Genomic DNA, 16,048 nt, shown 5'->3' with positions numbered 1-16,048 from the left:
TTTAGTATCATGCAGATAAAAATAGTGAAAGTCAAGTCATTGTTACCTTCCGCCATCAATGGCGAATTTCCTTCGCAAAAGAACAAGTAGTCTTGTAAAATATGGTTGTCAATCCATGACAACTGGACCTTTGTATCGTATAACTATGGAACTACGGCGTGATAATTCTTGCAAACGAACCGTATGATATTAAATATGCCTCAAGTGACAGATATTCAGAATTAGGGAATCTGAGTGTTTATCTGAGGCCCCTAAAATCTGTACACTAATTTCAGTCTGGATAAGCATGACAAAATTCACACACACACACACACACACACACACACACACACACACACACACATATATATATATATATATATATATATATATATATATATATATATATATATATATATATATATATATATATATATATATATAAAGTTTTCTTGCAACTTGATCAAAGTTTAAGTACCGCCTTCTTAAGATTATATTGAAATCAGTTGAGTGTACTTAAAACTAACATTGATTTCGGAGAAACACCACATTGTCCTGCTTCCAAGCGTTGTCAACGAGTTTTGCCCCTGATCAATACGAAATGGCACGCCTATGACTACCGAATAAAGAGGTGAACATATGAGAGTCGGACCGATCGTTCAGAGGAAACAGTACTAAAACGTGGCGTAACTACCGCCATCGCAAGTCCTTGCAAAGTGTGTGGGTGTGTGTGTGTGTGTTCATTGAAGTAGGGGACTCAAATCTGTATACATATCTTCTGCACTAATTCGCTTATTGTCAAACGCCCTATTATTTAGAATAGTATGCAAGAGTTGTGAATTGCTAAATAGATTTCCCTCTATTTTGTCAAGTCAATGAGCTGTCAGCATAATGGATTTAGTTTGTTCATCTATGTGTGTGAGTCTATCACTTTTCCATGTCAATGAAGCTTCACTAATTAACATTAAACTATGTATGCTCTTTGCCCAAGAATATGCTGGACAAGCGACTAAACAGACGACTTTTGAGGTGCAAAATAATACCCATCGTCCCCGCCTGGGCTCGAACCACCAACCTCGAACGCGCTAAACGATTGCGCCACAGAGACACGAAAACCATTGTCTCTTAGTCAATCATTATTCACCTCGATAATTGATATGACCGATTTTATCACGACTAATGTCGAGACCACGTGGAATGTTTCTCAGTGGAACTGACAGAAAGTGGTAAAGTGACAGAAATGGTTTTGGTAAGCAGTCTAGTGATCTCCACTGCGTGGGCTCGAATGACCATACTTTCGGTTGACAGCCTCACGCGCAAATCGATTGCGCCACATATATTGGAAAACAGTCATAGGTTGGTCAGTAATTGTTATATGTTCGAAATAACTATTTTCACGTGGAAAGTTTATAAAGTCTTTCTTTTGCTTGAGAGCAGATAATGCGAATGAAATATTTATATCTAATATTTTTTAATACAAATGAAAAGCATATATTCTTTATATATATGCTGTTTTGTGGGGTAATATTTAAAAATCTTTCGTCTAAAACGTTCTAGCGAATTTCTCCTGGTCTATTCCTAGTAACATTAAAATGTTGTAGATATCAAACTTACCGTCTTGTTATGTGGACTCAGATGTAACGATAGCAACAGTTTTATGTAGTGTTTAGAAATACATTATAGGACCTTGCTGCTAAAATTAGTACCTTTCAGTCGTGCTCATGTTGTCGAGGCTACGACATCATATCTAGTAGAACCTAGCGAATGATTATACTTCGGACAAATGTACATAAAAAGAATCAGCGGAGGAAGTAAAGTTATTTTTAAAAATTTACAAGTGGTTTTAGAATATGTAAACTTCCACAATGCACTTTGAACTTTGTTTTCTAAAGATGCTTTAAAATAAAATTCTAATTGAAAAGTAGAAATTCAAGTTTTATACATATTCACACAAACTCCCTGTCTCATTATGTTTGGAGCACTCAAAGATTGACCGTGATGACAAACTATACAATTATCACAATACAATACAATTGCAAGGTTATAATTATCGCAGAAAGAGTCCACAATTCGTGACGATTGTCACGAAATAATTGCGGTGAAACTCTAAACAGAAATATAGGCAACTATGGAATAATATCTTCATTTCGTCTCAATGATGTGCATTTAGTGCTTCTGACCTTGCTGTGGCACAAATACACGTGCAGTATCTCAGATAATTGAACTCTCACTGCCAAAGCATGAAAGGCTGAGCACGGAGTTTAGGTTCCGCATCCTAAGTTACTAAGAATAATTCGAGTTAAAAGGATTTCATAACCAAGCATCTTGCGAAAAAGACCTTGATGGAATTATAATCTATTCTGCACATAGTAGACATACAGGGACGACTTACGAGGTATAAATAATACCTATCGTTCCTGGGTGGTCTCGAACCACCAACCTTTCGGTTAACAGCCGAACGCGCTAACCATTTGCGCCAGAGAGACCTGAAAACTATTTTATAGTGGTCAATAATTGTTTGCCTCCTTTGTCTATATGACCGGTTCTATCAGGACTAGGTAATGTTGAGACCTCGTGGAAAGTGTCTCAATGGAGCTGTGAGAAAGTGGTAAAATGACAGAAATGTTTTTTTTTTGGTAAGCAATCTAGATTTCGCTCCAAGTAGCCAGACAATCGGTAGTGAAGTGCATGCTGTCATAATATACAGAAATTTCTGGAGTTTACACATTTTACTTGATCATAGTATAAGCCATGTAAATAACATACAGATCATATCGAAAAAAGGGGGTATAATTCAATGTCGAGAAAACTGACATCTTTCATGAAGCAAGGTACTTTGACGCGCTTATCGCCTCGAATACCTTGGACTAATGTCCACGTTCGATATCTCTATCTCAAAGTATTAGTTTCGATGCATATGCATTGTATTTTTGGCTGAGAAAATGGATTTCACGGCGTAAATTGTGTGCTGATCATATTGGTATTTAATAGTGTGCGCAAACTTAATTTCATCTAAAATCTCACTGCTAAAAAGTGTTCTTCTCGCATGGCGGTAGTCTGAAGGTAATGCGAATATAATATCTGAAGGTAATGTAAATGTAATATCTGAAGGTAATGTGAATGTAATATCTGAAGGTAATGTGAATGTAATATCTGCAATCCAATAATTGTACAATAATGCAAGACAAATGGATCAAACAAATATGTTCATATATTAAGCTTGCTTGTTGTTCACGAAAATGCCAAAAGTTGCAAAATTCTAGTCATCGTCCCTGGGTGGGCACGAACCAACAACCTTTCGGTTAACAGCCGAACGTGCTAACCGATTGCGCCACAGAGACATGAAAACCAATATATCTTGGTCAATAATTGTTCGCCTCTAAAGTCGAAATGACCGGTTTTATCAGGACATGGTCATCTCAAGACCTCGTAGAATGTATCTCAATAAAAGTAAAAGTGGTTAAGTGACAGAAATGGATATTGCATGCAATCTAGATTTAGCATCAAACGATCAGACAATCGGTAGTGGAGTGCGTGATGACAGAAACATAAAGCAATTTCTTGAGTTTAAAATTTTTCACTCGGCCATAGTATAATCTGCGTAATTAACAGAAAATGGGGTATAATTAAGTTTGTAGAAAATGGACTTCATTCAGCAAATAAGGCAGCAGCAGAGGGGGCGAACAGACCACTTGTCTGAAACCTAATTTGCTTAAAGTATAAGCTTCTTCCGAAATAAAAAAAAATAAGGTCACTACAAACCTGACCGAGAGTTGTGTTTACATACCAGAGGTCCCCGCCCCCTCTGCTGCTATCAATTAAAAATTATCATACTAATAATGCCACCAGCCAAGGAATCTCACACTGCTAGATTAGCTCGAGAAAGATTAGAAGCAATCAAAACATTTCTTCCTGTTCGTGATTCTGTTAGACAAAAATTGCAAGAACGTTAAGAAGCCCAAGTTGAATTTGCAGAAGGCACAGAACAGTTATTTAAACCCGTCACTACTGAAAAAGCTGCAGCGGCTGCTGAAAAAACTATATGGGGAGATATTGAGGAGGATGATAAGGAGAGGAAAAGGGTATTTTTCCAGTATTAAAACAAACCGCTGAGCAAACTGAAAAAATAGCGGCGAGAACTAAGAAAACAAAAAAGATTTTACGAGATCTTCCAACTGATATAGCTGAAGCTCTACCTCTATCTGAAGAAGAAATACTTGAAGGTGTTGGTGAAATTCGTACTGAATTTATTACCGACTTGAAAAACAAATTTGGACATGAACCAGTAGATGATAATATTAAAATAATAAAAAAAATTTAATGAAACATTTATCATGGAAATTATGACTGTTAAAGGACATGATTTATATGATAAAATAGTAATTGGTATGCTTGATAAATCCAAAATTTTAAAACCCGATTTTAAGAGGGTAAAAGATGGTGATTTTATTAAGTAGATGTATCGCATAATAAGCAAAAATAGACAAGCCCAAAAAAAGATCAGAAATAGATAAAATTCAATGAAGAAGTAACTAGACTTTTGAGACAAAGACAACAACAATCTTCTCCACAGCAATCCCCCAGCAAGAGCCTTCCTATCAGCTTTCTTTACCTCTGCAACAGACAGAGCAACCAGGAAAAATTATTCAACTTGCAGATATATTTACCGATGAAGCTCTTCATATTTTTACTGACCGAAGTAAATTAGTGAATATTGCTGCGTTTGATTATAAAATCAGAGAAAAATATGTGAAACCTGAACATGTTAAATTACTAGTTCCTAAACGTTGGATTCCTGCATTATATTTTGCATCTAAAATTTAACTATTGATACTGATGATCCAGAGTATAAAGATTTTTTACAGGATGTAAGAAGAATAGCAAAACCTCCAGAAGAATCAGGTGCCACTGGAAGCGGTTTTCCTTTGGTTACTCAGGGAAGTGGTCTTATTGCCTGTCCTAACAGTGTTCTTTCTGACGTAGAGCGACTAGAAATACTGAATGGAGGAAAACGAGCTGGAAACAATTCTTCAGAAATAACTAATGAAATATCTGATATTTGTCGAAGATTATTTCAAGGCGGTATTATGGATCGCAGTATTTATCGTTCTCTTATTGATGAAATTGTCGATGATTATCATAAAAGGAGATAATATAAATTTTTCATGCGCAATTCCATTGTCTCACATCTTTGGATTTTGCAGAAATGTTAGAAAGGCCATCTTTGGAGCTAAACACACAGTTGTGCTATTTAGAAAAGGTGATGATAATGATGCAATCTGGCGAGGTGTTGGTGTTGCTGATGCTGGTAAAGTAAATATAACGAAGCTTTCATTACTATTACTGAAGAACAAACATTACTCTCTTTTACGGATCAAGGTGGTAAATCATTGCTATCATGGTTAACAGTAACCACAGATACTGCTCAAAGTAATGTTAATGGTTTATTCACATGGAATATAGCATCACAACAGGGTGTGTCTGCGCCACGACATATTTTTATTGCTCTGCAAAATAGTGATCGGATGAATAGTCAAGAACGTTCACATATGATATTTGACAAACTTGGAGTTGATGAAGTTTCCTTGCGGATAAATGGACATCAAGAACCAGCTGAAGATATATTGTTAAATTTTGGTCAAAATCACGTAGCGCGTGCATATCATCGTTTGATGTCATTTATGGGACGTGATCAAAACGTGGATACTGGGCTGCAAATATCACAGTTGGATTTTATAAATCTGTATCCGATTTATTATTTTTCGCTGCAGCATCTTGATTTATCCAAGCAATCTGTCTTTGATATACATTTTCGAGCTCGTGTTAATGACCCGCCAGGTGGTGGTGCCTTCTACAGAGCAATCGCTGTTATACTCAGTGACAAAGCGATGTTACTTGAAGGTGGTAGTGGTCGAATGAGGGTTATTGATGCGCCAGTGGAAAATCTTTAATCATGTTATTTAAAAACACGAGTATTATCATAAAATGCCATATCATCACGTTAGTGTCAGTCTGACTCCTGGTCAGATTAAAAACCTTCAATCAAATTCAGCAAAAAACTGCGGAATGAAATTATCACTAAAGCGAGATCAGATCACGGGCGGTCAAAATAAACTATCATTATCAGACGTCAACTTAAACATTTCAACAGCGCTAAACAATCAAAGACAGGCGTCAAACTTAATCTCTCTGCGGGTGCGGTTAAAGACTCAATTAAAACAGGCGGTATTTTTCCACTTCTCGCGGCTATTCCAGCATTAATTGCCGCAGCGGCACCTGCCGTAGCAAAAGCAGCCGCATTAGGTGCTATTGGAACCGCTGCTGGAATGGCTCTAAAGAAAGCAACAGGGCGAGGATTAAAAAAAAGAGGGACCGGATTAAGATTACCGGGATCTCGTTATGGAAAAGGTCTGAGGCTTCCACGATCGCTTCGTTGATTCCAGCATCAAATTTTGATTTACTTGATGCTGTTAAACAGCTAAAAATAAAAAACTTCAGAGGTGTTTTTATGCGAGATCAATTACGGGACAGACCAAACAGTGCTGAAACAGGTATTATTAATCTCGATGATAATTCAGGACCTGGTACTCATTGGACCGCATACGCAATTGATCCACGTGGAATCGTTTATTTTGATTCGTACGGGTTAGCTCCACCTCGTGAGTTTATCAAGTATGTCGCGCCACTTCACGCAGCTGTTTTGGTATTCAACGCTACCAACACAAACAATGACGGATCCGCCAATATGCGGCAATGAAGTAATTAATGTGCTCGACGCTATATCAAAGTCATCCGTGGCACCTCATAAAGTCGTGCATGATTATACAAGTAACCGCTTCGTTTTGAACAGATCTTAAATTATAATGGTTGATATTTACGGAAGATCTTCTTCTACCAGTAAGGAAAAAAAAATCCGACATTGATTTGTCGAAGTACGCGATTAAAGATGAACTCGCTGATATTATGAACCTGACTGGAGTTGACCCAGATGAGGTTGTTCTTTTTCAGGACCGATACGGAAAACTAAAAACTAGCAATATCAAATGGAATGATATATGGAATGATATAGTTCGACGAGTACTCGGTGCGGTCACGGATAACATTCCTGTATTTACTGACGGCGGTAGAATCAGAGATTCAAGTATATCGCTTAAAACCATCAGAGATGAAATTGCAAAAAGCGTTGCTAATCGTGTAAGAAACACCGGCGACACAATGACAGGTGAACTCAGCATGAGCGGAAACAAGATAGTAGTGTTAAGAGATCCAACATCCGACGAAGATGCCGAAACAAAAAAGTACGTTGACGTCAACTACAATACCGTAGATGGTAAATTATCCACGTTGCGGGCAGAGTATGATGTGCACGTAGGCGATTTTGGAAGATATCGAAGAAATTTTAAAAAAACCGATGAATCCATAGATAAATTCTTCGGCACTTCGCACGCCGTTGACATAATACTCTCTGATATCAAAAGTAACCTAGACGCAACTAAAAAAACATTAGAAGATGTCGTAAGTGGAATTCCTGATATCGTTAACAAAATTAGTCTGATTAAAATTTCAGCCGGAATAACTCCCTGGCATATTACCAATATCGTATGCACGGTGTCATCTGGATTCGCAACATGGTCACAGCAAAATAAAACTATCAAATATACTGCAACGGTCACTGGCGTGTACAGGCTGTCTGTGTTCAGTGCTTCAAAATTCGAGATTTTCACAACGTACCCATGGCGTCATTCCACCGACAGGTTTTCTGGAGTTGTGTCTATCATATTAAATAGCGGAAACGAAGAAGTATTTATTCTTGAAGCAGCTGATAAGAAATTAACCGCAGCATCTTTCTGGTGGTGTCTAGAATTTGTAGCTGAAACACCTCAATTGCTTACTGTATAAAATATAATGAGTACATCAGGCGTGTACAGGTACAATCAAGCACGTGAATGGCAAACGAACTTAAAAAATCGAGTCGAACAATATACGGTAAAAATAAAGAAATATCGACGACGACTAGTTATCGTTGACGTAATCGTTTATTCAGTATCCGCTGTTGTTGTTGTGTCCACCGGCATATTATTATCAACGATAACAATAATGGCACCAATAGCCGTAACAATCTGTATTTCAGGTACAACATCAATTGCAGGTGTGCTCAATATTATTGCAAAAAAGATAAGTACTTGCACGAATAAAAAATTATCCGATTACATGATAAAGTTGCACACGGCGACGGTAGCATACACGAAGTTATCTTCGTTGTTATCGACGGGTCTTAATGATGGAATTATATCTAATTTTGAGTTTACAGAAATGATTAAAATATACAACTGTGCTGGTATTAAAGGCACAAATATATTAAATAATGACATCACTAGAGCTACTCCAGCAGATCGTGACAAACACAACTCCGCTGAAAACAGCGATGATCTCAGTAAGTTCGATTAATCCTGAATTTAACGTTAGTTTTCCAACTGCGATTCCAGTAAAAGAAATTGCACTAGCACAATTACGGGTATACCATAGTAGGCCAAATATCAGATCGAAATTATTTAATGATACACTAGCAAATAATTCGCTTGTATTTGCTAATAAAAATAAAGATGATGGAATACCTGACTGGAACGTTGTTGGAATACCAACTGGCAGTTATGAGATTGAAGAGATCAATGAAGAATTTCAGCGTAGAATAAAATCAATAACGGGAAAAGAAGGAAAAATCAATTAAAGTTCATGAGCCGACGCTATCTTCTACGGTTGAGATACATTCTCCTGATTATGCCGTTGATATTTATCAATCATCGATAAGATCAGTACTAGGTTGGCCTGAAATCCCGCCAGAATATCATGGACCACCAGAACCACGTCGGGATGATTTTACAATAAATGAAAAGAAATTTATAACAGCTCCGAAATATCGAGGCAAATACCCGTGGAGACAGACTGTAATTGCTTTTCTCACTGTTGCTATTGATGGTGAGCAGATTCCTGAAATAACAGAGCATTTGTATACCCATGATGATACAATGAATCCAATCATCAATGAAGGATTTATTCAGTCATATCTCGATCCTGTTAATTCTGAATTTAGACAATCAATCAATAAACTACAAAATTTCTTTTCTGACATCACAAAATACTACAGTGATAATGTGAAACAACAAATCGTTGAGACGATAAAACATCTAAATCAGGTTATATCAGATATTAGATACGCCAATAAAACTATCATTTGGAATATATCTTAACTCGATGATGATGATAATATACAACTACGTATAATTAAACAGTTGTATCTCAATCATTACAAAATAACTGAACAACAATTACCAACTTTTGTAATACCAGGATTTAATGCTGACAAACTAGTAAAATCACTGAACGATCTTATCACGGAAAACTTTCCTAAAATCATTGAATCATGGAGAAAAATAACCCCACATCCGCTTGTTCTCAAACATGATAACGATATATACGGCGGCGGCAGACATGTATCACCGGGAGTAGTTAATATAACATCGACAATCGCGGTTAATCTCGTTTGTGATGTGATCGATGGCAGCTATCAAATAGATCTTGAAAAGTCAAATCAGGCTCAACAAGAATACATTTTATATACACGTTCACACCACAAGTACCCCCTGGGGATTTGATCGTGCAAGTACCAACCAATCCTGTTTATCTGCGGTGTCATAATAATATGTTAACACGAATAAATTTTAAACTAACTGACCACCTTGGACACTTAATTGACCTACGGGGAGAGAAATTGATAGTGAATCTGTATGTGAAATCTTAATGATTTTCAGAAATATTTTATTTATTCTGAAATAATTATTATAATTAGAAATATTTTATTCAGAAACTGATGGGGTAAAATCATGTAAATCAATCAGTTTGTTTGTTTTGATGGGGTGGTTGGTACTTAAAATTATGTAAATCAATCAGATTGTTTGTTTTGATGGGGTGGTTGGTACTCAAATCGATCAAATAAAAAATATTTCAGAATAAAAAATTATATATATTTCAGAATAAATAAAAAATATTTCAGAATAAATAAATATATATATTTCAGAATAAATAAAAAATATTTCAGAATAAATAAATATATATATTTCAGAATAAATAAAAAATATTTCAGAATAAAAATATATATATATTTCAGAATAAATAAAATATATTTCAGAATAAATAAATATACAAATTTCAGAATAAATAAATATATATATTTCAGAATAAATAAAAAATATTTCAGAATATATATATATATATATATAATATATATATATATATATATATATATATATATATATATATATATATATATATATATATATATATATATATATATAAGAATAAATAAATATAATATATCAGAATAAATAAATATAAATACAAAAATATTTCAGAATAAATAAATAAATATATATATATATATCAGAATAAATAAATATATATATCAGAATAAATAAATATAAATAAAAATATTTCAGAATAAATAAATAAATAAATAAATAAATGTATATATATATATATATATATATATATATCAGAATAAATAAATATAAATACAAAAATATTTCAGAATAAATAAAAAATATTTCAGAATATATATATATATATATATATATATATATATATATATATATATATATATATATATATATATATATATATATATATATATATCAGAATAAATAAATATATATATTTCAGAATAAATAAAAAATATTTCAGAATAAATAAATATATATATTTCAGAATAAATACATATATATATTTCAGAATAAATAAATTTTAACAAAAATAAACAGTAGCATGATGATCGGTTATCATTCATGGGTTTTCCTGCACTGGCCTGTGTGTCTCCATGGGATCCTTTGTTTGAGACTTTTGTCCCGAGACTCTGTCGGTTGAGACTTTGTCCCGAGGCTCTGTCTTCATTTGAGACCTTTGTTATGGTCTTTTCTCGGCATCCCATGATCGTTTCTTTTAGCCAACATTCTTTCTGAATGGTTTTTTTTTTTTGTGGGTACCCATGTGACGTAGAGCTTATACATCCACGCTACTGTTTATTTTGGGGGCGTCATATAGACATATCTCCGGAGAATTTTTCTAACCGATTGTCTATGCGCCATGTGCACCCCCCAGGAGAAAATCCCGGGGCTACTAAAACGCACTCACACTACGGTTTCGTAGTGTGAGATGTACATGGCTGCTGACGCCCCCATTTTTATATAGGAAAAACCCTACCATAGGTACCATCGACAATATATGCCCGTCAGGAGATTCGAACTGGAGACCCCCAGAATGACAGTCAGCTGCGCTACCATTTGCGCCACAGTTCTTGATCTGATTATATACGCTTTAAAAGTTATTATATAGCTAACCATCACTGAAGAAATCTCTGTCTCTACAAACTTAATATTAAATCATTCGATAAGTATAACCAATTTTTCAGTTCTGCACACAGATAAAACGTATCAGTCAGATTTAGAAAGTTAGTTATTTTTCGGGATAACATATGTACCGGAAGAACGTTCTGGCTAACTGCCACACTGTAGACTTCGTAGCGAACCAGGAAAACCGATAATAAAAAAAATAATATATTGTTTGTGCTAAATACAGTCACTCTGATATAAAATAGGGAAGATAATTGATTCTATTCCTGTGAAACTTCTCAGTTCTGAATACAGGTAAAACGTATAAGTCAGATTTAGAAAGTTAGTTATTTTTCGGGATAACATATATACCGGAAGAACGTTCTGGCTAACTGCGAACACTGTAGACATCGTAGCGAACCGAACGATTCGGCTACTTGTTATTATCGCAGCACTATAACGCGAGTATCCATAAATAGACCAAACCGCCACACTGCAGACATCGTAGCGAACCAGGAAAACCGATGATAAATATATTGTTTGTGCTAAATACAGTCACTGCTATAAGGGAGATAATTGATACTATTCCTGTAAGACAACGGAAAATAACTGATATTCTTCCCGTCAGCCAGCTCTAGACAAATCAAAATTAAATAAGTGCGGTTTACATCCAAATAACTCCCATGTACATTGAAATCAATGGTTAATTGACATACATGAATACATCGCAAATTTGAAACAGACGTACTGTTCATTTCATTTAAAGTTGGAGGGTATAACAATTTTCCGCTTACGATCGTAAACACGTGTATGCGGTTCCGTGACACTGTCAAAGGGAAGTAACTCAATTACATGAGTATGCTCAACGGAGTTATACCCCTTCCTTAGCTAAGTAGTCTGCTATAGACCCAAATATTAAATAAATAGTTAATAAATATAATTCGAGGTAATTTGACGATTTATCTCATTAACAATATTGGAACATGATTCTTTGTTTATATTTCATGGAAAAGTGGATTTATATATATTTTCCGCGACTTTTTATACTGAGGGTGAATTAATATCAAAATATATCGCAACTGAATACATTGATTGAAATATAATTGTTTCGCCCGTCTCTATGTTTGTAGATTTTACCGCCCTCCTTCCGGTTATTTTACATCTCCCAGCATTACCACGTGTTAAGTTCTCGCTCTGTGTAACAGTTTGAAGATTGGATAAATATGATCGATCACAAGACCGTCTTTGATCAACCCCTTGTGATATTCAAACACGAATCGATGACAGAGATAAGATTTCTTCCCAACAGTAAACAATAGATAACAATGATTATTAATATAACCAACTGGTACTTTTTTCTGACAATTTCTGATCACACCATTACGATTTTATTCGTAATTCTTGATGATAGGATGCTTCACAAACTCGTTCATATTTTTCTCCATTTATATAATAATAGTATTTGTTTAAATCATAATTTGTCTGAAAACTCAGTAAGATAGTCCTCTACGGATTTTATAGATTTGTCACTGTCTTTAATTTTTTTATCATAATATCTTTTAAGTTCCCTGTATCGCTTACCACCACAGCGAGCACATAATTGTGTTTTTCCTCGCACTCCAGCACCACATCGCAGGCACGGTATTGGTCCTAAACTACCATTACGAACAGATTGTGAATGTTGTCCGCAAAATTCGTTTTTACAGGATTTATTACAGCGAGTCAATGAGCCGATCATCAACCATTTGCATTGAGACATTATATATAATATTTTTCATTTAAATACTTGTTTGAAATATAATATGAGCGAGTTCGATAGATTATCCCAAATCAAACCCTGGAGCGTGGATAAATTTAATCTCGACAGAGTATCTCCCGACCTACCGATGCGAGATCTGGTTGATCCGAAAAATAAAAGCTTGATTAATAAAATTCACGGCGCCAAGAAAGAATTTCACACAGATGGTGCATCTTATACATGGTCAACATTCAAGATTATACGCGACAATGTCATCGACGCTACGATGAATGACGAGCGAGCAGCAACTATCATTAACTACATTGATAATCGCAAATATCTTTTCAGAATAAAATTTGTCGTACTAACAGAGACAGATGATTGGATTATCCGTGACAAATATGATCCTGTGCACAAGGGTGGAAAAACTGTCGTACTAAGTAAAAATTCTAAACCAGGTCTATTGACTGGCATTGACAAATCGTATTATGAGCGAGCGTATTCTCTGACCGCGGTTATTTATGGAATCTTAGTGATAAATGAAAAACCCAACTTTGATAAACTGGCGCCGATGAAATTTTCAAAAATAAACTGTGTGGCTGAACGAGTAACAGAACATTTTACCGTTTCTACTCGTGGAAACGACTTAACGGATAAAAGACGTAAAATAATAAACACGTGGGGAGAAATGGTTAAAGATACCGGGGCGTCAATCAAAGATGTGGCTGAACTAGGGGAAAAACTAAAGTTCCCAATAACCGTAGCGACGATAACGGGAGAAATATTGTTGGATTCAAAATATAAATCAAAAGGAGCTTTGATCGAAATTATTGATCATAACGCACACGCGTGGACTAGCATAGTAACAGTGTTTCCACGAAATCGAACTGTTAAAATTTACAGCGGAGACATGTTTGATTTTATTAACGAAATAAGTAAAGACGATCCTGTGTTAGTATGGTTATTTCAGTGTTCTTGCGTGGAAGAAAAAAATAAATTTGATCAGTTTGTACGACCTAATGGCGTTATTTATGGAAAAGATCTTCTCCACGAAAAAAATGAAAAATCTTGTACTGCAATATACTGATGATACTGACGAACTATTGAGCAACTGTTTTACTGTTCCGTCAGTTGCGGCTCATTTTGCTAGTTAGAAAAATTCATGGAAACCAACTAGATTTGATTTTCTCAGTGACATAATATCCGGTTGTGTCGAATACGGACACGGTGGACTATGTAATACTAAATACGATCACAGAGATGTTATTTCGGTTGATATGGTCGCGTGTTATCCCGGAAGTTTTCTCGGGTACGGAGATTGTTGTGTGTACTTTGAGCGATTGGGTCATCCGACGCACGAGATGACACACGTATCAATAAATGGACCATTACCGGATTTTGATCTGACTGGATTCGCTCGTATCGAGTCATTCGAGTTTGCTGTGAGACTTCATCCAATTTGTTATGTTTGGTTTGGAAAACATTTTTCAGAAAAAATGTGGGTACCAATAGTACTGTTACGGTATATGCTTGATTATGCGATGTTAATATCGTTGACGATCAGCGAAGCAATTATATCATATCGGAAACAAACCGAAGTTTGGTTACCACAACAAAAACAGTATTCTGATGATGAAAACCCGGATAAAACAGATTACGAGAATAAAATTACGAAAGATCTTGGCAGAAAAATAATTGGCAAGTTCACTCAAGGAGGATCATACGATCATAAACGACATTGCACAAGATTGATCATGGACGATGCTGAGTTAGATTTTATAATCGCTGATACAACGAAGAAAAACACGTTTATAAGTCGAGAAATAGCTTTCTTGTCAAATGGAACTAAACTAGGTACAATTGTGAGCTACATAGACGGTGAGTCACCCCAGTACACTCATTTAAGATCATCGATGCTGGCGTACGTTTCTATAAGTCTGTAATCGATGATAAATAAGGTTTCTAAGTTTGCTGTCAGAGTTGCCGCGGACTCGTTTTATATCAATAAAAAATATTCAGGATTGTTAGAACAACTACATATCGATACTTGTGCACAGTGGGGTTCGTGGAGAATAAAAAAAGAAAACATACTCGATTATTCCGAATCCGCTGATGTTACGATTAAAGATATTTATTGTAAAAAATATCAAACATTAAAGCTATCTTTTGCACCATCGGTGTACGATCCAATAACGAGAAATAAAACGTTTTATCTGAACGGACCAGGGGTTCTGGTAAGACGACTCGAGCAATTGAATTATTTCAGAATTCAGATATGATCGTTTTAACTCCTACATATAGACTCGCGCGAGAGATGAAACAACGAGGGGTACAATCGTGTACTTATCACAGCTTCTTCCGATGGAAGGGTGACACATGGACTTCTTCAAGAATGGGTGAGAAATATATTCCTCGGAATATCGTTTGGGATGAAATATGTACAGTACCGTCAGAAACATTAAAAACGTTTCTTGATTGGCTATTAACAAGAAATACTGTTGTGATAATGTGTGGAGATCACGGTCAACCACCACCTTATGTTGGACCATCTCCACATAGATGGCTGAAAGATTTTGTTGACCACTTCGAAGAAGTGACTGATGATCATAGAGCACTTGATCCAGAATTAAGGGAGTTTAAAAAATTAATCAGATTACAGCCGAATAAAATTCAATGTGAAGTAATGCGTGAAGTGATTTCAGAAACACCCATAAACGACTTTTTGCGCACGTGGAGACCAAACGATTTGATAGTTGCAAGTAGAAAGATAGTCAGAGACACACTTCAACGGGAATTATTTCAGTTACAACGAGAAAAGTTTCCAACGTTGCCAGTTCCGTTATGTTATCGACCAGCAGATACACGACGACAAAATATTGATGTTGATATACCAGGACAGATCGAGAAACAGAATTTAGTGTTGAATGATATTGTCACAGTTTATGTCAAT

General features: G+C 35.4%; 2 non-coding genes across 2 annotated transcripts; both read right to left on the bottom strand.

Moving 5' to 3' along the window:
* Nucleotides 1-2,391: 2,391 nt before the first annotated feature.
* Nucleotides 2,392-2,465, bottom strand: Trnan-guu (transfer RNA asparagine (anticodon GUU)). Its single transcript has one exon. It is a non-coding gene; the product is annotated as a tRNA-Asn (tRNA).
* Nucleotides 2,466-3,246: 781 nt separating this feature from the next.
* On the bottom strand, nucleotides 3,247-3,320 carry Trnan-guu (transfer RNA asparagine (anticodon GUU)). The gene has a single exon. It is a non-coding gene; the product is annotated as a tRNA-Asn (tRNA).
* Nucleotides 3,321-16,048: the final 12,728 nt, after the last annotated feature.

Source organism: Sinohyriopsis cumingii, chromosome 15 (assembly GCF_028554795.1).
Source record: "Sinohyriopsis cumingii isolate HCF-2022 chromosome 15, ASM2855479v2, whole genome shotgun sequence".
Classification (NCBI taxonomy): Eukaryota; Metazoa; Mollusca; class Bivalvia; order Unionida; family Unionidae; genus Sinohyriopsis; species Sinohyriopsis cumingii.
The sequence above is the reverse complement of the archived record's forward strand: the minus strand, read 5'-3'. Positions and strand labels throughout refer to the sequence as shown.